We start from the raw sequence: 27,768 nt of genomic DNA, 5'->3' as shown, positions 1-27,768 counted from the left end.
AGGGTGCTAGGGACGCTACCCATCAGTGAAGAATGAATGGCAAGATTGAACAACTTTACATAAAGAAGTTATGTACTCACCATAATGTTCCATGTGAGTTGTTCCATCTCGCTTTCATTCTCATGTCCCTCCCACCTTCCCCCACCTGGCTGACAGTTGACCTGCAGACTGACTTCATCCTGGTTATTCAATGTTTCTTCCTGTCTGGGGAGATTAGTCCTCTTACTAGGATATGGTACACGCAGGATAAGGGGCTTGGTCTCGAGCTACTGGTAATCTTTGAACTTTGCTAAATGGCTGTGTCGGAGCCGAGGATCGGCTCCGAACCCATCAGTGAAGAATGAAGGTGAGATGGAACAACTCATATGGAACGTTATGGTGAGTACATAACTTCTTTTTTCCTCCCCTCCATACTTACCCTTCCCAACTAAAGTATCCACTAGTCAGCTGCTCTCAGATTGTTTTTTGCTAACATTTCTTGGTTACCTGTCCAAACCAGCTCCGTTCACACTGCGGGCTCACTCCACTCCCCTACTCTACCCCTAATTTCCACCCACCTCCAGGGGTCCTACCCATATACCTCCAATGCCACACCCCCATCCCTAGTAATCCAATCCCATCGTCCTACTGATTAAAGTACTAACTACTATACCTCTACCACATAAAGATACTCATTACATTACTAAGTACTAAACAACCAATTTACATACTTGACACCCTAAGTTATTACAATACTAGGTAGAACCTCCCCTCTATCATCCTAATACCTTACCCTAGCAACTTATTTACGTTTTCCCTCACTATGCCCATAACACCCATGTCTATACACACACAACTATTCCTCTTACATGCACTCCTACCTTTACTATCTATACCCTATGTCCTAACTAAATATGAACATCAAACCTTGACAAACCTTAACAATCCCTTTAAGCAAACTTCCCTAACAAATCTGGCACCTTCTCTAAACCACATAAATATAACATCAACACCCTCCTATCTGCTGCCAAAGTTTCATCGTTTAGTCCACATTAACTACAACCAACCCAAGAAAACACAAAATACACCCTGTAAATTCCTGCATATCATACATAGATTTAACAAACTTAAAACTTCTAAATGGTGATATTCATCCCAACCCTGGTCCCAACACCACAACCACCACTGACCCCCATAAACCAAATTCCTCTACATCTCAAACCCCTACTAAAGCATCTAACTCTCTCCTTATAGCACACCTCAATATATGGAGCTTAAACAATAAAGTTGTCCACCTCCATGCCCTCTTAGATATTCACTCCTTTGACATTCTTTGCCTAACAGAAACATGGTTATAGCCTGTAATGCCAGACAATGAAATCACCCCACCCGGATACAATATCCTGAGAATAGACTGGAAAACCAAAAAGGGAGGGGGGTAGCAATATTATATAAAACAGAGCTGCAAGTTACATCATTAGATGTGCAACCACCTTCTATTAATAACACTGAAATCCTCATTTCTAAACTCCAGATCAACACCTGTAAATCCATCTATATCATATGCTCCTATTTCCCTCCTGGTAACAATATAAACACCCTAGAAAATATCCTTTCATGGCTTTCAACTAACTTCCCACAAGAAACCATTGTCCTGGGTGACTTTAATATTGACTAGAACACTTGCATCTCAGCCAACCAGACTACCCATATAAACCTTTTATGTTTTTTCCCAAACTATTACCTCCCCCATCAGGATCCATAAACCTAACAATAAATAAACCACTCTAGACTGGATACTAATAGTCACCCCCCTCGTATAAAGCTGGTACCCTTCCTGATGATGTCATTGACCACTCACTGACATACATAATCAGGCAAAAGATCAATACTCACAAACCATCCTTATATAAAACTATTTGATCCAACAAAAATTTTAACCCTATTAACTTCCAAACTGAACTCAAAGCATGTGATTGGTCACCCCTAAAGCACCTCCAATTAGACAAAGCAGTATCCTACTTTAATGCCAAATTCTAAGAAATCCTGGACTATCATGCCCCTTCCCACTCAATCAGAAATAGGACTAAAACTGCTCCATGGCTTACAAAAGAGACAAGGCACAAAATTCTACTGAGAAATAAAATCTGGGCCAAATGGCAAACAACAAAAAACCCAGCTGATCATTTAACATTTAGATAGCTGAGAAATGCTACCAAAAATCAATACTTCTAGATTAAAAAAAAATTTACCACAACAACCAGCAAACCCACCAACATAAACCTCAAAAGTAAGTTCTGGGCAGGTATAAATAGACTCCTACATCCAGGTCAGTCCAAAACTCCCACCCCAACAGGCTTCACTCATGAGAATCCCAAGCATATTGCTAATGCCTTTAATACCTTCTTTGCTGAGGCAGTCCAATCTCTTGCTAATTCATTACCTCCTGTTAGCACAAGCTTGTCATCCTCCTTGACTAGTTTACCTCCCTCATTTAATTTACAACCAGTCCCAGCATCCCTCATCTTCACTCTTCTTCAAAAACTTAAACCTTGTACCCCCTCAGCTGACCTTCTACCAGCAGAATATCTACAGAAAGCTGCAGCAGTAGTAGCCTTTCCTATTTCCATCCTAATAAATAGAACCATTACTGAAGGAACCATCCAATCTATCTGGAAATTCTCCCATATTATCCCACTGCATAAGGGTGGCAACTCAACAGAACTCTCAAACTACCGCCTAATAGCTTTACTCTCTCCTTTAGCAAAAATAATGGAAAAAAGTATCCACCGCCAACTACTAGACCACTTACTGCAAAATAACTTAATAGCTAACTGTCAGCATGGATTCAGGCCTTTCCACAGTACAACCACGGCCCTCTTATCCTTTTCTGACTGCATTAACAAAAACCGTAACAACAATAGTCTATCCTCTGCACTCTTTATCGACCAATCAAAAGCCTTTGATATGGTTAACCATCGGCTACTTATGAATATACTTAAGTCTCTCTCACTAGATGCACAGGCTTTACAATGGTTTAAATCCTACCTAGAAAACAGGTAACAGGCCGTGCTTTGGGAGAATAATCTATCCTCTCACCTTCCTATTACACTAGGCATCCCTCAAGGTTCAATCTTGGGCCCTCTCCTTTTCTCGATTTCTATCAATGATCTTAATCTAATAATTCCTCAAGCTACATGTATACAATATGCTGACGACTCCACACTAATATGCTCAGCCACCTCTGCACCTGAACTCCAGTCCCTTACCCAAACAGTGCTTAACATAGTAGAAAGCTGGTTCTTATAGCATAGTCTCCTCCTGAACCCCCAAAAGACTAAACTACTACTCTTCACTCCCACACAAAAGTCCTCCCCAACTGACTTCACAGTTATATCCAGTGATGGCATTGTTATATCTACTGACCCAACCACCAAGCTCTTAGGTGTAACAATAGACCATAATCTTAACTTTGACACACATATTAACACAACAATAAAATCAGTTAACAGAAAACTAGGTTCCCTCTACAGGATTAAACCCTTCCTTACTCCAACAGCTAGAACAACTATTGCCCATACCCATCTAATCTCTGCCCTCCTCTACGCCTCTCCCATTTATACCAACCTGTCAAAAACAACCTTAACAAACTGGCTACCTCCTACAATAACATTGCCAGATTTGCTACTGGTTCCTCATTTAGAACTCACTACTGTCAAAACCTAAAGCAACTAGGTTGGCTGGAACTACATAATCAGCTTCAGTTTTACCAACTTATTATTGTCCACAAGATCCTCTATCTTCCCAAAAATACCCCAATACTTACTAGCCTTCTAACCCCTTATAATAAATTGACAACCCTTCACTCAGCCAATAAAGTACTAGTATCTACAGTTAAATCCAAAAATAAGGCTGGGGATTCACTGTTCTCCTACACCGTGGATAAATCCTGGAATCTGCTTCCCAGGGAACTCTCATCTCTCTCCCCAGTGCAACTGTTCAAAAAGCAACTTAGAGAATACCTTAAAAAACACTGGTTATGCCCATTTAGTAACCCAGACTAATAATACCTTCCACTATGTCAAAACTCTACCTTTCTAACCATTTGCTTTTTAACCCAACTCTTTCATTAGCCTCAGAGAGTAGATCCAGTTAAGCTAACTAAAGTCTTTAACAACTTACTCTTATATAGGAACCACTACAGAGTATGAACTGGTATAGTAAGTATTTTTACTGTATGAACATGTTTTCACCTATATGTACCTATAAAGAACTTCTTTCCCTTTCTTCTTATTATATGCTACTTTAAAGTTGCTATGCTGCTATATAATCAATTGAATTCTACACTGTAAAGTACTACTGTACCTGAAGCTGCTATTATTTGCTAGTGTGTTTTCATTTCTGTTTCTTATTATATGCTACTTATGTAAGCTGCAGTGGTGCAGTGGTTGCATTGTCACCTCACAGCAAGAGGTTCTTCCGTTCGATTCTTGGCTGGGGTGCCTTCTGTGTGGAGTCTGCATGTCCTCCCCGTGGTGGAGTGGCATTCAAAAGACATGCGTAAATGGGCGTGCCTTAGTTGAAGGTTGGGCATTGAGCTGGTACCTCAGCACCATAAAAATCTACTGCCAATCATTAGCGGACTGGAGTTCCGCTGTGGCGACCCCTAACCGGGAAAAGCCAAAAGAGCATTATATGCTACTTTAAAAATTGATATGCTGCTATATAACAATTGTATTCTTCACCTTACATTAGTATTGTACCTGAAGTTTCTAATATTTTTTGTTGATGTGTATCTGAAGTTGCTAATATTTTTTGTTTATGTGGAACTTATCTCCCCGGGCCTCTACTGAAATTGGGCATATATCCAGTTAGACTAGCCCGGTCAACAAATGTAAAATAAATAAAAAAAAAAAAAAAATAAATGTGTGTATGGCTATTATGTGGCTGTAAATGTGAATATGATGGTATGTCACACTACGTATTGTCCAAATACACCCATCACATCCCCCATTAGCATACTGTACATGTCTGGGGATGTTCTGCATGTAACATGTAACCTGGGACACACCTCATCCTAAATGCTGTGTGGTGTGTGCAGTGTAAGCCACACACTTCAGTATCACCACATAGCTGGGTAGGGGTCTACTTGCAGTGTTGCCAAGTAACAGTGTGCGTGTATGTGGATGGGTCTACATCAGGTTGCAGGATATACAAGCCTCAACGGACCACCCATCCATGTGGCACATGCAATAACCGGTTTAGTAACCTGTGACATGTGTTCAACTGTACCCCAGATATGTCACAGCCATAGTGTCACTACAGTGACATACCCCATTGTGGAATATGACTGCATACCATCCTCGTGCTGACACTCCAGAGCCATGGACAAGGGTAAGGTGGTCCACACAGCCTATCTAGACCTTGCCAAGTCCTTTGACACCATCCCCCACTCTGGAATCATAGATAAACTTACTAAGTTGGGCATTAATCCCTATGTCACCCAATGGGTTGCTAAATGGCTTACTGATAGAACCCATACTGTAAAAGTAGCCGACTCCAAATCCAGCTCCAGACAAGTGACAAGTGGAGTACCTCAGGGTTCAGTCCTGGGGCCGCTCTTGTTTGGCATCTACTTCTCTGAAGTACAAGTCAACACTAAGGGACTCTGGCTAACAAAGTTTGCAGATGACTGCAAACTGGGAGCCATTACTGAATCCCCAAATGATGTGGATACTCTACAAAAGGGCCTTACAGAAACAGATGCTTGGTGCCAGAGCCATGGGCTCAAGCTCAATGCCAAGAAATGTATTGTTATCCCTTTGGGAAAAAACATGTATCCATGAATTACCATATAGGTGGCAGTACACTAAACACAGAAAGTGTGATAAGAGACTTAGGGACACAGGTGGACAGTGGTCTCACCTTCGATAACCACATCGCCACAACAGTCAGGAAATCCTTCTATGTGGCACACCTCATCACAAAGGGCTTTTCATCCAGAAAAAGGAGGTCATTGTCCCACTGTACTCATCCCTCATTAGACCCATTATAGAATACAACGCCCCATTTGGTATGTACCTCTCAAGACATCTGCAACAACTGGAAAGGCCTCAGAAATACCTCACTAAAAGAATCACAGGCCTAAAGCAGATGCCCCACGCTGACCGCCTTAAAAACTCCAGCTATACTCTGTCACATATCGCCTACTCAGAGGCGATCTCTGCTTAACATACAAGGCCATGTCAAACCCAGAGCTGTTGGACATGCTACACTTAAAGAAATCCCAATCCCTCAGAGCTACACGCTCCAGGGATCTAAACCTTGTCATCACAATAAACAAAACATGCTGGAGGGATAGGTTCCTGACACAGAGACTCCCCAGACTCTGGAATAGATTGCCCATACATGTCAAGCAGAGTGCCTCTTTGGACCTCTTCAAGAGGAACCTTGACGATTGGATGGGAGAAAGGAAATTCACCCCAGGGATCACGTCAGTCACCCTGCTAGACAGAGGTCCAGGAAAGTAAATAATGTGGGAAGAAATAGCCAGGGAATTGTTATGGCTAGGCTTGTATAGGCCCTAGGGCTGATAGCCTAGTACCAACCTATGAACCTATGAACATGTACACCTACAACACAAATGGATAACATTATAGAGACCACATCTAACCAGTGTTATTAATAGCTTTAAGGCATCATTGCTGGACGGCTGCACTACCTGCCATATATGCGTTACACTCTACTCCCTACAACATGTTACACTGCAGTACTGTGGTTCACTGTAGTACAGTCACCATGTGCATCAGAACCATATCAGCCTGTCCCTGCATTGATGGTATGGTTGACAGGGATGTGGCACAGGTATCATCATATGCACAGGGCATCCTAGTGCTGACACATGTACACCTACGACACACATGGATAACATTATGGAGACAACATCCAACCAGTGTTACTAACAGCTATAAGGCATTATTGCTGGACGGTTACACTACCTGTCATATATGCATTACACTCTACTCCCTACAGCATGTTACAATGCAGTATTGTGGTACACTGTAGTACAGTCACCGTGTGCATCAGAATCATATCAGCCTGTCCCTGCATTGATGGTATGGATGACAGGGATGTGGCACAGGTATCGTATGCACAGGGCATCCTAGTGCTGACACATGTACACCTACAACACAAATGGATAAGATTAAAGAGACCACATCCAACCAGTGTTACTAACAACTATAAGGCATCATTGCTGGATGGCTACACTACCTGCCACATATGCATTATACTCTACTCCCTACAACATGTTACACTGCAGTACTGTGGTACACTGTTGTACAGTCAGCATGTGCATCAGAACCATATCAGCTTGTCCCTGCATTGATGGTATGGATAACAGGGATGGGGCACAGGTATCATCATATGCACAGGGTGTGATATTGGTCTGCCAGAGGCTGAGGGTGGGCCATACATTTGACACCATGTGTGTGGGTGAGGGGTGTACTGTGGTGAGCTGGGCGAGGTGATGTGGTGTGTGTAGGTATGAGGTTGCCCTAGGTGTGTTTGCATAGTGTGTAGGTATGCATGCACACAGTTCTGCCATGTGGCTGCCCTACACAGGTGTTTATGGACAGCTGCAGACCATACCTGGCAGGGTGTGCAGTTCACTGCCTCTGGCCATGGACATGTGGACTGTCCCTGCCCAGGGTTCTGTGGGCACATCCAGGTACAGGCCTCGATTTGCTACTCTCACCTGCTGATGACAATTGTCCGCTGGTACCAGGTCCCTCCTGGGACTGGCCAGGACCACGTGCACTTGGCCTGTGGTGATGTGGTGTGGACAGCACACACCCCGCACTGTCAGGGCTGCTACTGCCACTATGGGAGCCCCTTGGTGTCCTAGCACATCCACGTTGACTGCCAGCTGTTGGTGTTGCTGGCCTACGTCCACATGGGTGTCGCCGCATGCCCACCACACGTTGAAGCATGGGCACACCACAGCCAATGAGGGCCATCATCTCATCATGCCATCTATCCGTGTGCTCAGTATAAGCACAGATGGCAACCGACAGTTCATGGAGGTTGTCGCTTACAGATGTGAGAGCAGCCCTCTGAAGCCTCAGGCCCTGTCTGGTGTAACATTTCATATGTGCCTGCACTGCCATTACAGCCTGAAACATGTGCTTGCTGGTACCAGCTATGTCGCCTGTGCCAGGGGCATGATGTCCAGTGGCCCTACCATGAGCAACCTGGGACATCTGACTATGTGGTGCCCTTTCGGCCATCTGGCTCTGCCTGCTGTGACTGGACACAGTAGGCATTGTTACCACACTTTCCTGTGCACTGCCAGCAAACACCAGCTGTTCCGCCACTATGGCCACTGGAGATGGGGTATGTGTATGCACTGAAACTGTGTGCAGGGTTGGGGTGGCTAAAAGGGGGATGTCAAATGTTGGTGCAGTGTCGGCCCCTGACAACCCCAACTGTGCCTCAACAGTACTATCATCATCTTTGGTGTCTGTATGGACACCAACATCAGATTGCATGTAGGAGGGACCCTGACCCACCTTGCCACCTGTGGGGGAAAACAATAAATGCACTTTAAAAACTGTACAGCACTGCCTAACAATACACACACACACACACACACACACACACACACACACACACACACACACACACACCTCCGTAATAACTACCTGTCCATGGCTTTTACAGACAGTCCCATGTATATGGCCATGTGTTACCCAATCCTGCGTCACACTTGTTAACATACACACATTGATACCACTCATTGTCATCTCAGTCTTCTAAATGCCCACACAAGTGGCCACAACACAAGGCATGTTGCTACTTTACCTGCCTGACCTGTGTGTAGTGGTTTTACATGGCCTCACTGCTGTCATTCGGTATGTACCCTCTGTATGCCTGGAAATTATGTGCATGACCCCTATATGTGCGGGCTATTATGTTATATCCATAATATCTCACACTGGTGTGTCATGTTTATGTAATGCTCAGTACATGCCAGATATGCTGCCCCTTCAGCCTATCATGTGACAACTGTAATATTTGGATACACTCCCTGGTGTTGACTAGTACTTCCCCAATGCATCTGTAGAGCTGCATACGTGGGTTGTAAGTGACCTCCCTGCTGACTACGATATTAAGGGTGTACCTGGTGTCTACCTTCCCTCTGGATGCCTGTTCCATGCTACAGATCATATTATACTATTTGCTGTCATATGATTACACACATGACAGGTATTCCTGGTGTGTAATGTGGCAGTCCATGTCCATGTACTGCGTGGTCCCACAGGGAGGTACAGCTGTATGAACGCCCAACAATCACACATGTGCATACATGGCCACCCACACAAACACACACATGCACACGCATCCTACATGCATCTACCTCCCTCCACTTCATCAGAGTGACCCTGCAAACTAACCACCAGGACACACACACACACACACACACACACACACACACACACACACACACACACACACAAATACAGGTGAGGTTGCACAATGATAGTTCACACAGTCCTCCTACTACCCATCTGTCAACATGCAGGACATATGGTACAGAGCAGCATGCAGTTCAGCTATAGTCAATCCATGCTAGTAACAGTATACATGTATGTGATGCATGTGCTGTGTCACTAGGTGATGCCCCTTCCTTTGGATACCACTGCACCCATGTACATAGTATTGCTGTGCACCTGTTCTGCACCCTGCTATGTACTGTGCACAACTCACAGGTATACAACCCATTGCAGAATGTGTAGTACTGTGTCAGTTATGTCAGCTTTGCTTCTCACAGCCCCTATGTTTTCCAGCAACACATACCTGTGATGATATGTGGACAGCTGTCATTGGTGAATGCCTGATGCCTGTTTTACAGCTGTCAACATCAACAGACCATGTATGACCACACCAATACTATTACACTGACAACCATCAGAGCATACCATGGCTATGGGGTGTGTACACACCTTTATTGATTTGACACACACATCCTTGACCTACCATGGGACATCACTGCATATCTAAGCAGTACACGAGCCTGATATGTGATATATGTCCTGTACTTTCAAATGCAGTGTCTACAGATTGTGTTAGGTGTGCGGCTGCTAACCGCAATGCATACACACCATGTGGGCATATGTGTGCATACCCTTATCATGACGGTTTATCGCACCTCTTGTGTGTACTACAGCAGTCACTGCTCCTGGCAGGGGTATACCAGCGTGGGACATCTGCATTTGCCAGTGTATGTTCAGTCTGCCCTACACATGTCCACCTATTCTGCATGATTGCAAGGTCTACTCATGTGCACATCCCATGGTGTTCACACACTGGCGTCACTATTACTGTGTGGGTAGGGTTACGGCTGCCACAGGCCCTGAACCTTTGTGCAGATAGAGCCATTCCTAGCATCCTTAGGATCCCTGCTGCAGTGCACTGGTGTGTCATGCTGAAAACCCCCTCCTTCAGCCTTTATGCAGATGCATGACAAGTAAGCCCTACACATGTCACTTTGCAGTGTCCCATACACTGAACACCACATGTTGCAGCCTAGACCCAGCTGATAATGTGGACTACTGTAATGCCTTATGCCATAGTGTATCTCAGCAGCAGTTGCCATTGTCTTACAGGTATATACACTGGTGTTGCACTGTATATGGGTGTTGTTCCGAACATGTCCGTACTGAAGGCCATGTCTACCACCAGGATGTTACTCCCTGTGGAAACATTCCGCAATGACAGGATGTTAGTTATCATGCAGGTGTCTGACATACCCTTCTAATACCCCATCATGGTCACCCCTGTGAGACCGTAGATTTCACAGCAACAATACATGCACATGTACAGCATGAATTCAGGGTAGGTGTGTTAGATGTGTGCATGGAATATACCATCACCATTACATGCCCGGTTTGTTGGCAAGCATCTACATAAAACATACTCACCAGCTACAGGCTGCTGCCTTGGTGGTATCCCAGAGGGACCTACATAAGAGGGTGAGAGATGCAATGTCAGTAGCCACACCTGTGGCAGTGCTACAGGGTGGGTGCAGTATTATAATACATCAACGGTACATTCCCACAATACTACCCCATCTGGACATCTGTTTATCACTACAATGCAGCAACACAATATATCTATGACATGTCAGATATGCATGATCTAACTGTACCAATGTGGATGTATACACAACAGTGGTCTACTGATGTGCCTAGTGTCCTTACCTGCATGATCCTTGGCTGGTGTGTGGGTGACACCCACCTCCACGAAGGAGTCCAGTGGTTGACGGCTGTCCAGACGGGCAGGTGCCACGAGGCTGGCCAGAAGCTCCTCCAACCGTGTCGGGGGGATGGATGGCATGGCCCCCCCTGTGGTGAGGTGATCCCCCCGGACTGCAGCAGCACGCTGACGGGCATTGGGAAGCAGGTTAGTACAGTGATGCTGGACCTGCTCATAACTGCAGTTGTGCAGTCCAACATCATTGACCCTGTGAACTAGATCGTTCCAAAGGGCAGTCCGCTCCTGCTGCTCATGCCAAACAGCACTGGATAGTGGTGGATCAAGTGTGATACAACCACATCATTCTCCACTTGGGAATAGGTGGGCAACCATTCATGTGCCATCTTGGCTGAAAGACATAAAGTTGGAAACAGGTCTGAGCAACTCATACAGCAAGGTTACCACAGTTCATAATACACATCTCTGTTACCCCCCCCCCACCATATCAGCTTCAACAAACTGTACACACAACTCATTAGGTATGGCTACAGCTTACCTACCAGTGGGAGAGATGTTGTATTGTCCAACACTTTCTGCTATGTGATTGTAGCCATGTCCCCTGTGTGGACACTATCATTGCTGGCTTGCTATAGACTATTCACCTGCATGCCATTGTCAGGGCCACTATGGTTTCATATATGCCAGTGGTATGGCTGTTCTGGGATTGCTGCACATCTGTTGTTTTGTGTTATTGGGGATATCTATGCATGCTGTTGGACATGTACTGGGACTGTGTAGACTCTTACTACCAACGTATGTTCTATAACAGTGACACAATAACATGTATATGCTCTATTGGCCAGCAGATCCACCTCTCCAAACCCATCTGTCCATGATACCTGGCCACATCACATGTGTGTCCCAACCTGGGGCCTCCTCATGTACTGGTCCAGCAATACCATCAGGTGGAACCACCCAGGGGATGTTGTCCCCCCTCCCTCGGGGCACACACAGACATGTTCCTGTCCCCTGAGGTCAGGTCTAGGGTCTGTTCCATACCGGGCTCCACAGACACATGTGGGATGTGCTACATCAATCTGAGGCACTCAATACACATTCACAGGGACAACATGCTCCTCCTGCTTAGCCTCCAGACCAGGCACCTTCAGGACATGGACTGCTGTTGTGAGTAGCAGTGGGAGGGAGGCTTGTTCCCACTGTGCCCATATTGAGGCCCATGGGGCATCCACATCACAGACCACACACACCATCCAGGGTGTTTACCCACCACATGTGTCACATACCACCCCTGTAGACTGTCCTCTATATCTACCAATCCTGACCACCTCCACAAGTGTACCTGCCATACTTCCCCATATTCCCATTGCATACTTCACAGATGGGGGCAATGTGGTCCCAACAAGGGACTAACATGTGACATACCCGTCCATGTTGCACACACTGCCAGCTGTAGATATCTGTGTGTATTGCTATGTGTGCTGGTGCATCACACGTAGTACGCATCACTGTGGTAGTAATATAGGGGACATGTCTTTACATACATATATGTTTGTGTGTTTGTTTGTATATATGTAGACATGTGCATATAGGTATATATCTATATATGTGTAGATATATGTGATGTATATCTGTGCACATAAACATGTCTACACATGGGTATCTGTATATTTGTGGACATACATGGTGATATACATATATATTTTTATATATTATATATGTGACATATGTACACATATGCATACCTATATGTGGGGTACATTCAGACATCAGCTCCACAATCTCACAACACCTTCCTGCACAGCTGCACTGTTCTGCCTTGCTACAACACAGACAGGTGCCACATATGGACACGGCCTGACATTAGGGGGTATATGTAGGACCTGATTGCAGGTAACCCTATTACACACTTATGGCATTCTGGCATGCTACATTACAGATTAACCTGAGTATCCTGTCAGTGGTGGGCCATGGGTCCCACATGTCCATCATAATGGCATTACTTCCACCACCAACTATTGGCCACGTAATGTACATACTTCCCATTACACAACACACACTATGATGGCTTACATCTTGTCAGTCAGTGCTGACCTGCACAGTTGATGGCTATAGCCCACTACCCACAGGGACAGACACTATTGTTCATAGCAGTTGTTCAGTTGAACATCATCACAACAACACCTGATGGCACATAAAAATAATCCCACATCATCTATCCCATTATTATGGACCAGGTACTACATTCTATTACATGTATATATATTTCACATACCTGTTGTGGGAATGATGTCTTGATGAATGAATGCTGGTTGAATGCCTTTGCCTTAGGCTTTTCTTTTTAAAGTTTTTTGTCTTTCTTTCACTTTTCTCTCTCTCTCTCCAGTAAATGGATTGAGCTGCTTTGAATAGATTGCAGCATGGCTTTAAAAGGTGATGCACATGATTAGGTGATGGCCTCTGCACCAGTCAGTGTCCTCCACTTGCTAACTGCATGGAGTTTGCTGTGTAGTGCTTTCAATTACCACTGTCATGGCAACCACCTACTATAAATCCCTACATCATGTGGGTGTGGTCCCTTTACCTTTCCTGTGTGATGGACATCATTTCTGAGTGTGGGCATCAGTGTTCCAGACAGCAGGTAGCAATATCTCTTAGAGGAGAACCGGCACACTCAGGCCAGCTACATATTTGTAGGAGGTTCCAGAACTACAGACAGAGTGTGAGTAGAGTGTGTTATGCTTTGTATAGTACTGGTGTTACAGGGTTTGTGTGTACATACTAGTTTACCTTGGAATGCAGTCTGTCTGCATAGCTCTCAACTGTGGGCCTATCCTCTTGGTGGCCAGAGGTGTGTCTGTCATGTTTTGCCTGTCCACCACACAGGCTCTGTGTCAAATATTTCACTGGCAGTGTGTGTGTTGAGTACTATCAGTACATGGCTACATCCATTTATGTTTCTAACCTGAAATCCCTGACTAAGGGTATGTTGCAGACTATCCTGTAACACCAGTGACTTGCTTAGTGTATGGCAACAGTTTTCCACATATGGGCCTGTGTTCTAGCCTCTGTCCTTCACCTACATACCAAGCTTTGCACATATGACATGCTCTCAGGGGTTGTTCTGTAGTGGGCTGTGAGTATATCATGCTGCCATTCCTGCCATCAGTCCACTGCTGTTGTATCCCCCACACATACGGTGGGGCTGGGGCCATATATGTGTGGGCTTCACCTACACAATACATGTGTGCCCTTATGCACTCCAGAGGCCAGTGTATGTAACAGTGGTATATGGCCCTGTATTATTGAGTCGGGGGGATGCACCATAAATAACCTAGGCTGTTACAAAATGTGGGGGTATCAGGGGTGAGCTTCCTTAAGATATCTGGATGTACAGTACCATACAATTACACCTATATTTACATTAGTTACATAAATTGGGTTAATGCAGCCCTACTGCCTCCTGCCATGCAGACTGTTCTGTTTGTCGGTGTGCTTGTGATGGAGTCAGTTATGCCTTGATATGCAACAGTTACATCCCATTTGGTCAACTGAAGTCTTTACCACCTAGTGATTGTGTACAGAATGTAGATAGAGACTGCTGAACTATACACCTGCATTATTTACTGTTGATTGTTTGGTATTCTGTGGCCTAGTCTGTCTTTACTATTGTACTATTTGAAGGGCTTGGCCTGGACAGCAACAGTTATGAACCTTTCCAGACTACTGTATTAGTATAACTGTTTCACAGTTGTATTACTCTGTTTACATGGATGTCAATGTCTGAACAGCTATATGACATGGCGTATAAAACTGTAATAGTACACAAATAAAGGTTTTCCATTCATGCAAACCTGTGTGTGGTGTTATATCCTATGACCTCTCTGTAGGTATATCTTGCAGGCAAAAATTGTCATTTGTATGGGTGGCTCATACAGTGTCCTGTTGTTAAGGTATTAACTGTAGGCATAGTGTCTCTTTCATATTGTGTGCACCTTCTACATATGTATCTTACTTTACATATCTCTGCATGTGTATGTGTAGTCACATGTATACATATATATATATATATATATATATACATATACACATGTATATATATATATATATATATATATATATATATATATATATATATACATGTATATCTGTATCTGCATATATGTGTCTGTGTATTAGTATCCTGGGGATGTTGATAGCTTCCAATTTGTACGTTTCCTAAGGGAGCCAGACTGTACTGCATGATATGTTACCAATACCAGCCTGACATCATACAGGTGGGATGTAGTACTGTTAACATCTTGTGGTCATGTCGTGCCAGGTCCTGGTTATGGGATCTGCAACATTTGACAGTGTATTGCAGGGGGGACATGTTTGGCTGTGGGGGGTATACTTATTCGTACAAGACGTATATTGTTTGGGGCCTCTCAACCCCATTAATGGTGCATGTGGACATATATGTTTTAGTTATTTTCCCATTTTTATCTACAGATGTATGTCCATATATACCTATATATATATATATATATATATATATATATATATATATATATATATATATATATAAAATCTACTTACATATATATAACTATGTCCATATATACCTACATAGATATATATCTGTTTACATATATGTAACTTGCTGTGTATATTTAGACATATAGGTTTAGACATATATATCTATAGATGTATGCATTTGCATGTATATATGTTCAGATATATTTGTATATATTTGTGTATATATATATATATATATATATATATATATATATATATATGGATCCCACACAGTTTGTCGAGTAACAGAAAATCGAACCCAGTTCAGCGAAAGTGCACAATATCGAAAGTCCACTTTCACATAAGCCGGTTACAGTGGGGATAAGGAAATATATCCTTTTCCCCACTGTAGTTCAATCTCGGAGTTAGTACATTTAAGTAGGGGGTGTGTGGGGGGCACAGCCCCCCCACATTGGGTTGCAGGAGGGCTTGCCCCCCTGCATAAACAGTTTCAATTTAATTATTTTTTTTTGACAATCGCGGTGGTGGTGCTGCGGTAGCGTTGTCGCCTCACAGTAAGACGCTGTCCGGTTTGATTCTCAGCTAGAGCGTCTTCTGCGTGGAGACATGCATGAATGGGCGTACCTTCGTTGAAGGTTGTGCGTCAGGGCTGGTAACTCGGCACTTATATATACAGACCTATACATATATACCATATACAGATATGTAGACCCATATATATATATATTCTACATATATAGATATGTTGTATCTGTTTAGATATTGATATATTTACACACACACATTCATCTAAATGTTGGAATATATTCTCTGTACTGCTGAATGACAGGGCTGGATGATATATTTTTGAAAACATCAGGGTTATGTATATCTGACATGTGGTAAATCACTTTGGCTATGGTGTGCAGGGTCCTGGATTCGAGCCTTGGAGAGGCTGTTTATTTTGTTGCTGGGCAGAACATAGGCCGTTGGATACAGAGTGATTAAGGCACTTTAAAGCAGTTGTAAGTGGGTTTGCGCGGAAGTAAGCACTGCTAACTTCTGGTTACAGTTTCTTATACCCAGCTTCTAAATTGCTTAACCTGTATAGGCATTGCTTACCCCTGTGCAAACAGGCTTAAACCTGCTTACTGCTGCTTAAAAGTGCTTCCCCCGGCTTACCCTCGTGCTAATTTTTTTAAAAGAAAATAAAAAGGGTTGATAGGAAAGTGGTGATATAAAGGGAAACAAAGAGGGAAAGACAGTAGGGAAAATAGCCAGGTATGTGCAGGAAGGGTGTAGGGAAGGTCCATAGCTGCCCATTTCTTCTACAGCAACAGCTGTGCATATCTTGGAGGTAGATTTGGACACTCAAACCCATGGGAGTAGGTGAGGACAACAAAAATAAGTTGTGATGCCAATTAGACTGGATTACATGTGTCCAGTGGACACGTGTGAAATGGACAGCTATGTATGGGGCGAGATTTTTATGTGGGAACAGATTGCCCTTTTTTTTCCGGTGAGAGTGAGATGTTGGGGAGGGGTAGTAGGTATATTTGGGGAGGTAGGTTGGGTAGGTTAACAGACAAGACAAACAAGACACATACAGGGGTGGTATATGACACATGTGGGGGGTAAACACCTTGATGGGGAGGGGTGTTGGGAAATCAGAAGCCCATGAGTCCCCTAGTGGAAACAGTGGGACTGACGTCCCCACCCATGGGCAGTCACCACTGCACCTTCACAGCCCCGAAGGTGGCTGTGCTGGGGGCTGAGTCGCAGAGCCAGGCTGAGTCTCTGATTGCGACAAGCGACCCTTGAGCTGGCATAGAAGATCACCAAACTGCTGGTTGATCTCTCTATGCACAACGACCCAGACCTGGTGATGGGTGACAGGTGCCTGTCTGCGCCCACTCCCGGTGGGCGAGCCCCATCCCCTGAGGCAGTTCCACCAGAAGGTGGTGCAGGACCAATTGACAGGGAGGTTCCGGATTGGGCCCCAGACATGCTGGTGGCTGGTGCCATGGCCAGCTGAGATGGGACAGGTGGGTCCACTGGAACCGGCCTTCCCATGCGTGCTATAGTGTTTAGATTTCATCATCATATGTGAGTTAGTAATAGTCAACACATTCCAGGGTTAGGTATAACAGCATGCATAGATATTCCCATTAACCCAGACACCAGATACGGAACAGTTACACAGCAAACAGAACATATGCATATATGGGACCACAGTAGTAATAAGAACAGCATGCAGGTACATTGATGGCACCATGCCACCAATGTTGGAATAATTCAATATAGCACATGCACGGAATCATTAATATATTTATCAAACAATTGGACAGTATCAGAACATAGGTGACATTACATACCAGTTTGGGTGAGTATGTTGATTATTGTTGGAGATATAGTAGGGGGAGAAAAAGATGTCAATTAACTAGTATATTCCTGCAGTCCACATTACTTTCCTAGTTAGTGCTGTTATCTGTACCTTACAAGTCTTACTACACTGCCCTATAGCCTTAGTTTGGACAGTGATATGGCTGTCGTCATTGCTACACGTAATCTGGTTTTACCTGCAGTATACACCTCTTACCTGGTATACCCATGGAGGAATGTTTGTTAACACTAACTGTTTCAACAGATACTCCCAGATTCCAGGTTGATGTTGTGCACACAGCTATCCAACTGTTTCTGCATAGACTCTGGCCATGTGTTGATCACATGCTGGTGTACAGGGGCATATCTAGAATATTGCCCTCTTCCACCTTTAGTGATCTGACACACACATATACATGCTTTTCTACACAGTTATATTCTGTAGCACAGTGTGGGTAACAGTGATTAGTGATATGTTATTATTCAGAGAAACTGTAACACTCACAATTCCCTACAATACCAGAGTGAACACTACCAGTACAGGTTATAATGGTCTCTATTTCTCAGCACAGTGTTTGTATCCAACGTACCTGTGGGAACAATGTTTCTTAGCACTACCTGACTGTTGCCACACAAACTTCCAGATTACACATTAGTATTATACACATACATCTCACTCTGTTATTGTACACACTCTGGTCACAGCTTGACAGCATGGGAGTGTAGATAGGATATACTTGAAATATTACTCTCCTAACAGTTTTGGGGGTTGCTACAGTGACAGGTTTGTTCTCATAGGTGTTTGACAATCACTTGTATTCCCTGTTTGCTGGCTAAACATATGGGATCATCCCACAGACTTACCAGGGGGACAGGTAGCAGATATGGGCCCATATACTGGACATTCTGCCCTCATCTGTACAGTTGTGGGGTATGATTCTGTATGCAGCCTACATCCACTCCCAGGATTCAGACCATGGCTGTGTCTGCTACAACTTAAACACTGTCCATCACAGTTGTGTGCACTATATTGATATTGCTGTATATCTCCTATCTGCTTTCTGTCTTAGTAATCCCCTGTGCTTTTGCATTCTGACCTTGTATTACAACACTCTTATACAGATTTCCTAGACAGTTATATGTTTTAGGACAGTGTGGGTGACAGTGATGTGTAATACCTCATTATTCAGAACAACTGCATCAGTCACACTGCCATACAATACCAATGTAAACAGTACCAGTGCTGGGTATCATTCTTGTATTTCTGGGCACAGTGTTGGTATCTGACAGACCTGTGGGAGAAATGTTTATTAGCACAACCATAATGTTCCCACACACAGTACCAGATTCCACATTACTATTATGCACATACATCTCACTCTGTTACTGTACACATTCTGACCACAGTTTGACAAGTTGTGGTGTAAATGGGGCATACGTGGCTTCTTAGTCTCATAAGGGATTGTGGAGTTGCTAGTGTGCCAGCTTTGTTCTCATAAATGTGTGTCAATCAGTTGTATTTCCTGTTTGCTGCCTATACATCTGGGATCATCCCACTGATTTCCTAGGGGGACAGGATGATAGGTGACAGATAAGGGCCACTTTACTGGACATTTTAGACATTTCTGTATAGTTGTGGGGTATGATTCTGTATGCAGAGTATTACCACTGGCAGGATTCAAACCATGGTTGTGTGTGTGCTAAAAAAACAACAGTTCACATCTCAGTTGCATGTGCTATTTGGGTTTTGTTATTTGCATTTTCCCTGTTTTTTGTCAAAGTGTCTCTCAGTTGTACTAGATGGCCTCTGGGGATTACACCTGTCATATACAGGCATTCCTACACATTCAATTTATGGTGCACAGTGTGCGTAACAGTGCTTAATACTACAGTACTATTACATGATTGCTAATCCACATTACCATATGATACCAGAGTATACACATGCAGTCCAGAAGTTAGACTTTTATTGTCAGGCTATTACACTTTTATTGACATACAAACGATATGAGACTTTTCCTGCCATAATCTCTAGTGTATGCAGTACATGCCTTGAACTGTACAGGTTTTATACAGGCAATTAATTTACTACTACTTTTAGTTTTATTTCCTATGACAGTAATTGCATGAGTATTACTGACCTGCCTCGCATTGCAACCTCGCCAGGTGACTGACGTGGGCCTCCTGGTTCGCGGCCTGCTCCATTGTAGCTGTGGGGGATATAAGAGGAATATTTAGCCATACCTATCCATGATATACCTGAGCTGGCTATTATTATGCACATAGTGGGGTGATACTTACACAAGACTGGAACATCCCCTGCCGCTCTAGCCTCTTGGAGCCACTCCTCCAAGTGGTCCCCCTTATGCCACTTCAGGTCGGCATAGTGATGCCTGACCTGTTCACCAGTTTGGGGTATGCCAGTGGCACGGGTGAGGTCACGGCCGAGATGATTCCAGGCCTCTGCCTTATACTGGGAGCCCTGGTACTGGCCCTGTAGCAGTCTCTGATCATGGTATTTCACAAGGAGTCCTGCCATGACCTTGGACTCCTGGATGCACCAACACTGTGCCCGGAAGCGCACACCTTCTCCCCTACTGCCATTGTGCCTGCAAGGGGAGGCTACAACCAGTTATGAGATGTATTCCCACCTCTTGGATTTACGTAGGGCCGATTTCCTGCACTTTTCCATGATTGGCCAGTTTTGAAAAGGCTAAGCTATGGGCAAACTTGCTTACCTAGGGTTGGCATTATTTAAAGTGATATAACACTGGGCACATTGAGTTAGCTGGCCTACACATTGCTTACACCTCATAAGCTGGCCCGTGCAGTACTTAGCATTGATTACATTAGACATTGCATTATAATTCCTTTTTCACATTGAGTTATTATTCATTACACCTTATATGTATGCCTAGTATACATTATTCATATGTATGTACACTGTATGGGGTCCTTGTGTTTTACTGGGGACTTCAACACTCTATTACAATTACACCTGACTTCTGGCCTTACTGCTGTAGTCTGGTTCACATATTTATGTTATGTAGTGGGTTAAGGCACATATGTTTATATAGTGATTCCTTTCACATGTTCAGTTTGCTTTTACTATGGTGAAGACTTGTTTGCTGATACCTCATTCTTCTGTACTTCTGTGATGGCTTGGCAGTTAACTACTGCAACTATGGTGTATAGGGTCCTGGGTTCAAGACCTGCATGGCTGTTTATTTTGTTGATGGGTAGAACAAGTGGCCATTGGATATGGAGTGATTAAGGCAATTCTGAGCATTTGTAAGTGTATTTGCACAACGGTAACTACTGCTAACCTGCCTCTACATCTGCTTACAGAGAGTTAGCTACCGAATTGTTTAATGAGTGTAGGCATTACTTACCGCCGCACAAATAGGGTTAAACTCACTTACTACTGCTTAAATATGCTTAGTACTGCTTATTGGTGCTTACATCTGCTTACTAGTGCTTTATTCATTATGACACTAACATCTCACATGTGCATTTACTGCAGTACTTCAGTTCATAAACATATGTTATTTAGTGGGTTTTGCAACATAAATATTGATCATAACTTGCTTTGCCATGGAAAATGGAATGTGCTGCAGTGGGACTCGAACCGGGAATGCCTGTGCGTAAGGCAAATGCTCTGCCCACTACAAGATTGCTATGCTATTTCATTTGCATATATCTTCCTTGTTATCCTCTTCAGCCATTTAAGCTGCATTAACCGTAGTTAAGCGATGGGCACACCTACGGTTAGCTTTAATTGGATTTTTATAAAAAAATAAATAAATAAAGGGTTTCTTCATTTAATTTATGTATACTGTTGCTGTTGTATATAAGGGAGACTGTTGATGGGGATATGCGGACACCTATGAGCGGTCTCATTCATTTCTGACCCCTTTCTGCTGTTCTTCATTTTGGGGACATGTATATTCTGAGAGCTCTGCTCTCAGACATGCCCCCTGTACACTTACATGCTCCGTGTAAGACTAGGAGCTCAGGCAGCGCACCTCATTACTATGCATGGCGCGCTGCCGTCCTGCTCTTAAATGTCCACCTCCGTGCAGGACTAGCATTATGCTAGTCCTGCATGGAGGAATAGTAAATCCAGGGGCATGTTTATTTTAGCCACTTCTTTTGTATCTTGAAAAAAATCTTCTTTGGATAGTTTTCCCATAACTTTTTTATTCTTTTACATTTTAAAAACACGTGTTCTGTAGTTTTTCTTTGTAAACATATTCTGTCACTTTTCTTCTTATATGGCGTATTTCCTTTTACTGGCAATTTATCAATTACCAGTCTCCACAAAAATGTTGGCATTCTACTTTCTGATTACACCAATTGCTTCTTATTGTATAGCTTTCAATTTTCATCTGTTAGATTCTCCCATAGTTTTACATAGTAATGTTTTATCATTACATTTTTATACCATACTTTTCTTCTTTTATATCTATCATCAGTTTTTATTTTCCACAAAAATAATTTTCTTGTTAGTATTTTATTTCTTCATTTATACATTCCTTTTCTCTTTTACTGTTTTTTTACCATACCTCAAACATTATCATACTTGTATTTATGCAGTTTTACCACTAATCTCTCATCTTTTTAATTTATCCACTTTAACACTTTGCACAAATTTCATTAACCCTAAACCCCCTTCTTCTTTATTTGCACATAAAATGCTTCTTTTTACTGGGTTTAATCTAGAACCCTATATAAATTAAAACAATATCTCCAGTAATTCCTTTTCAAATACTGTTGGCAACACAAATACATTTGTTAAATATGCTATTTTTCCAGTTAGTACTGAATTTATCAAATAAGCCATTGTTCTGAATGATAATTTATATGTTCTCCTGAAAAGACAGGATTGTTTTGTTTCCTCTATTATTTTTCCCATTGAATTCTACTTACAGCTTTATTCCCAAATGTTATACCTAATACAGAAACTTCATTCATTGTAAAATATATATCCACAATCTTTAAAACATCACCTAAACCTTTACTTTACTTTTTATTTAAAGCCATCACTATCAAATCTAGAGATGCATTTGTGCAAATTATTACTTCTTTTATCCAAATTTTGTTTTTTTTTTGCAATTATTATAATGTCATCTGCATTTGTTAACAGAACTGGAATTCTTAACCCATCAGGGTTATATATCCCACCTCCTTCATTTTGTAATTTATTTCACATGCTATCACATTCATAACTAATGCAAGGAGTATACAACTTGTTGGACATCTCTGCCTTACACTACTCTTCATATCTACATCGTGGCTTAACCATCCATTTACAAGTATTTTTCTTTATTATTACTATACGCTGGCATAGATTATTTCCTAACTTTTTCACTTATATTCTTTCATTATTACCCATAATATTTCCTGCCTAATTGTGTCAAATGCCTTATTAAGGTCTCCCATCATGATGTTTGCTTCTTTTCTGTTCATATCATTCAAAATTTATCTATCATTAATAATTCTTGACAACCCTTCCCCTTTATATTATATATGCTATCTTACATAATATTTTCCATTTTAGTTTCAAATCTCTTATGCATAACTTTCATAATGATCTTATAATCATTATTATTCAATACTACTGGTCTCCCATTTTTAATTGTCTTCAATATTTCTTCTTCCATATGAATTTAAGAATTCAATTGCATAATTCTTTATACATAAAACTTTCGTAAAACAATTCATTCAAAATCTTTTAAAAATATGTTTTTGCCAGTCCCTTAAATTTTCATACATTTCATACACTATACCATCTGGTCCTGCAGCAAATCTATATTTACTTGTCATAGTACTTTATCTAGCTCATTTAAAGAAATCTCCTTTTCCAACTCTTTATTCTCTTTTTCTATTATTTTTTTTTTACTTTACATGTTATTTTCACTACCTTCTTTTTTCTTTAAACATTTCTAGTATATATTGTACTACACTATTCAGAATCTTTTCCCAAGTTCTTTCTATTTCTCCTTTTACATTTTGTATTTCTCTCATTGCAATACCATCTTCCTTGTTTCTCTTTTTGGCTTTTCCCGGTTAGGGTTCACCACAGCGGAACTCCAGTCTGCTAATGATTGGCAGTTGATTTTTATGGTGCCAAGTTGCCAACCCAATGCCCAACCTTCAGCAAAGGCACACCCGTTCACGCATGTCTTTCAGAGGCCACTCGACCATGGGGAGGACATGCAGACTCCACACAGAAGGCACTCCAGCCGAGAATCGAACAGGAGAACCTCTTGCTGTGAGGTAACAACGCCACCACTGTACCACATCTTCCTTTACTAATCTGCTTAAATAACTCAATACTTCTTTTCTTTTCCTTTGTAAAAAATCTTTGCTTATATAACAATTATTGTATTGTTCTTGATTTCTTTCACGTAATTCTTTTTCTTTGTTAAGGTGCTTTCTATCATTATGTTCTAATCCTTCCAATGCACTGTTACATGTCCTTTTATATTTTTCTTTCTCTACTTTTCTCGCATCATATTGCCACTGTAAAAAAACAATTTTTTTTATATTTTTACTTAAATGTCATCCATCATTCAGACCAATTTTTATAAAATGTGCTCATTGTAGTATGATCTCTACATAACTATATCTTTCCTTCTTCATTCTATGCTTTCTCATTTATCCATTGTATTCCTTTGCCTATTTTTATATATGCTTTCTTTTTCTTTATGTTTAGCCATATTGCAAGATGATCAGATAATCCTGTGTCAACTACCTCTGCTTCTCCTATAACTAAACATTCTGATACTATAAAATAATCTATTTCAGTTCTATGTATACCCCTTTTGTAGGTCCATTAATTTTTGTCCCAAAGTTTTAATTTACCACAGCCTATAATGTCTAACATTTTTTCTTATATCATTTCCTTTCTTTTTACTCTTGCCTCTTAAATCACAAAGTCTCCTGTTATTATAATACTCATATTTATCACTATGTAGTCTAAATCTGATGAAATAAGTTTTGCTTTTCTTTATGATTAGTATAAACATATAATGTTATAATTCTATATACTTGTTTTTTCCATTTTAAATCTACAATGGTTAATCTTCCCATTTTTACTAAAGTTACATTTAATATTTTACTGTATTTCTACAGAATAATGTTATTCCAGAACATCAGTCATTTCCCAAATTCCAGATTATCTTTCCTCCCCATAGTTCCTCTGTTTGTAATCTTTCTTCATTTGTTAAAAACACTGTGTCGTCTAATATAATTACATCTACATCACATATATTACACCACTCTAAAATTCTTATTTTTCTTTCTATATTCTTAATATTATTCACATTTACAAAAATACTCTAAAATGTTAATTTTCCTTTTGATTCATAAGTTCATAGCTAATTACTTGGCTAGCTCTTGTAACAAGCCATTTTAAGCCTAACCAATTTCCTTCTCAAAGGTGAGAATCAAAGACTGTACCTTGTGTTTGTGAGTCAAACAAATTAACCATTATACCAAACTCCAATCTTTAGCTGTGTATATTTTTTCATCCAGTTCCTTTCTCGTTTTTCTTTGTACTTATCAATTGAAATGTTTTTTCTACCTTTTATCTTTTACCACTAAAATATTTTTTTTCCCCTTTTACTACCTCCCACCTCAGGATTCAGCAAGCTGTGCACGGTGTGCAGGAATAGTGCAAGAGCTGCTGCACGCAATATGGCCGACGAGCTATCCAGGAATGAGCTCCCGGGACGTGCACGAGTGCTCAATATATATAAACAGATGGCCATTGGCATGGTAAATAATTGCAAAATTATAAAAAATAACTTTTATTTTTTTGGCCGATTTCGGCCGTTTAAGTGTAGGGCAGTGGTGCACAAATGGGATCGGCCTGAAAATAAAAAAAAAAAGCTGGAAATAAGCTTTTAAACCAAAATCAGTATTCTACCATAATACTCAATGGCATGCAGAAGACAACAATACCATTGAATAGTGGTTGCTAAGGGGGAAGGCTGAGTATCAGTCTTGTAACCATGCATTAGTCAGTTTTATGCAAATGAGGGGATTGATACTGAATCACAGATTTCCCCTCAGTGTTAGCTGGCACCCAACCATGTAAGTGCAGCAACACCATGGTGCAAGCCTAAGAGGTAGATGACTTCATAAGTAGGAGTGTCATGCATTCTGTAAGCTTATTGGAGCTCTGTGGCCCGTGTTTGCCCTTATCTAAGCACAGCTAAGGAAGGAGGTGTGTCTGAGGCTGCCTAGCAGTGTTTACACTGCCTAAACTGGTGTGCGTGCCGCGCACCGGGTTTTAAACAAAAAAAAAAAAAGGAAATAGCTCTGTTCACATCTGAGCACTGGGTATGCACGGCACGCCTTGGGGCTTAAACGGGAAGGCAATGGGAAGGGAAAACAGCAGAAGGAAGGCAATCAAGGAGAACTAGCATAGCTGGCAGGTGAAATGTATCAGAATCAGCCAATTACACAGGCAGCAGCCCAACCCAGCACACTACTATAAACTATGCAAAGACCTTTCACTCTGTTTTTACCCACAAACTCTACACCACTGGTGTACACAGACGGGGAAATTTTACCAAATAAACTAACAAATTGATAGGGGCTGCTGTCACTCTCATACATCAATATGTGGAAGAGGCTGAGGGTGGTGAGGATGAGAATGCTGATGACCAACTCACAGTGAGGAGAAGGAGAAGAGTGTACAGACCCAGGGTAACCTACCAGGGGCTACATGTGCTGGAGAAAGTGGAGCACTACAGGGTGGACAGGGACATCCTACAGCAAATTGTTGAGCTGTGCCGGCCATGCCTCACACACAGAACCAACAGAGGGAAACCTATTCCAGTGGATAGCAAGGTATGTGTAGGCTTAAGAATACTAGCCACGGGTACCTTCCAAAGGCCAACTGGGGATAACATGGGGATCTCACTGGCATCAGCATCCAGGGTACTCCACCAGTTCCTGGATGCCATGTCAGCACATGCCAGTGAACGCATATATTTCTCCAACACCCGTGAGGCACTGACCAGCAATATGCATCTCTTCCACCAAATAGCAGAATACGCTGAGGTAGTTGGTGCTATAGACTGCATGCACATACACATCATAGCACCACCTGGTGAGCGGGGTTAGGGTCTACATAAACCGCAAGGGCTTCCCCTCTATCAACTGCCAGGTCATGTGCGATGCCCAGGGCATTATAATGAATGTGTGTGCTGGCAGCCGTGGAAGCTATCACGACTCCCACATCTGGCATATGACACAGCTGTACCAGAGATTTGCCAGTGGGGACATCCCATATGGCCACCTAGTGGGGGATGTTGGTTACACACTGGAGCCATGGCTGACACCCATCATAAATGCACACACACCCGAACAAGAACTCCATAATGAGGCACACACACAAATGAGAATCATAATAGAGCATGTGTTTGGGATGCTCAAGTCATGGTTCCGGTGCCTGGACATATCCAGTGGAGCCTTGCAGTGCTCTCCAGCTACATGTACACACATTTTCATTGTATGTGCTGTGCTACACAGTATGATCCTGCAGAAACAGCTGCAGCAGGAACAGCATGGCTACACAGCCCCCCACCATTGCCAAGGCCAGCACAGGCACAGAGTGACTTG

The sequence above is a fragment of the Protopterus annectens genome, chromosome 11.part0 (genome assembly GCF_019279795.1).
Source record: "Protopterus annectens isolate FY-2018-M chromosome 11.part0, PAN1.0, whole genome shotgun sequence".
In the NCBI taxonomy this organism is placed as follows: domain Eukaryota; kingdom Metazoa; phylum Chordata; order Ceratodontiformes; family Protopteridae; genus Protopterus; species Protopterus annectens.
This window is presented reverse-complemented; position numbering follows the sequence as displayed.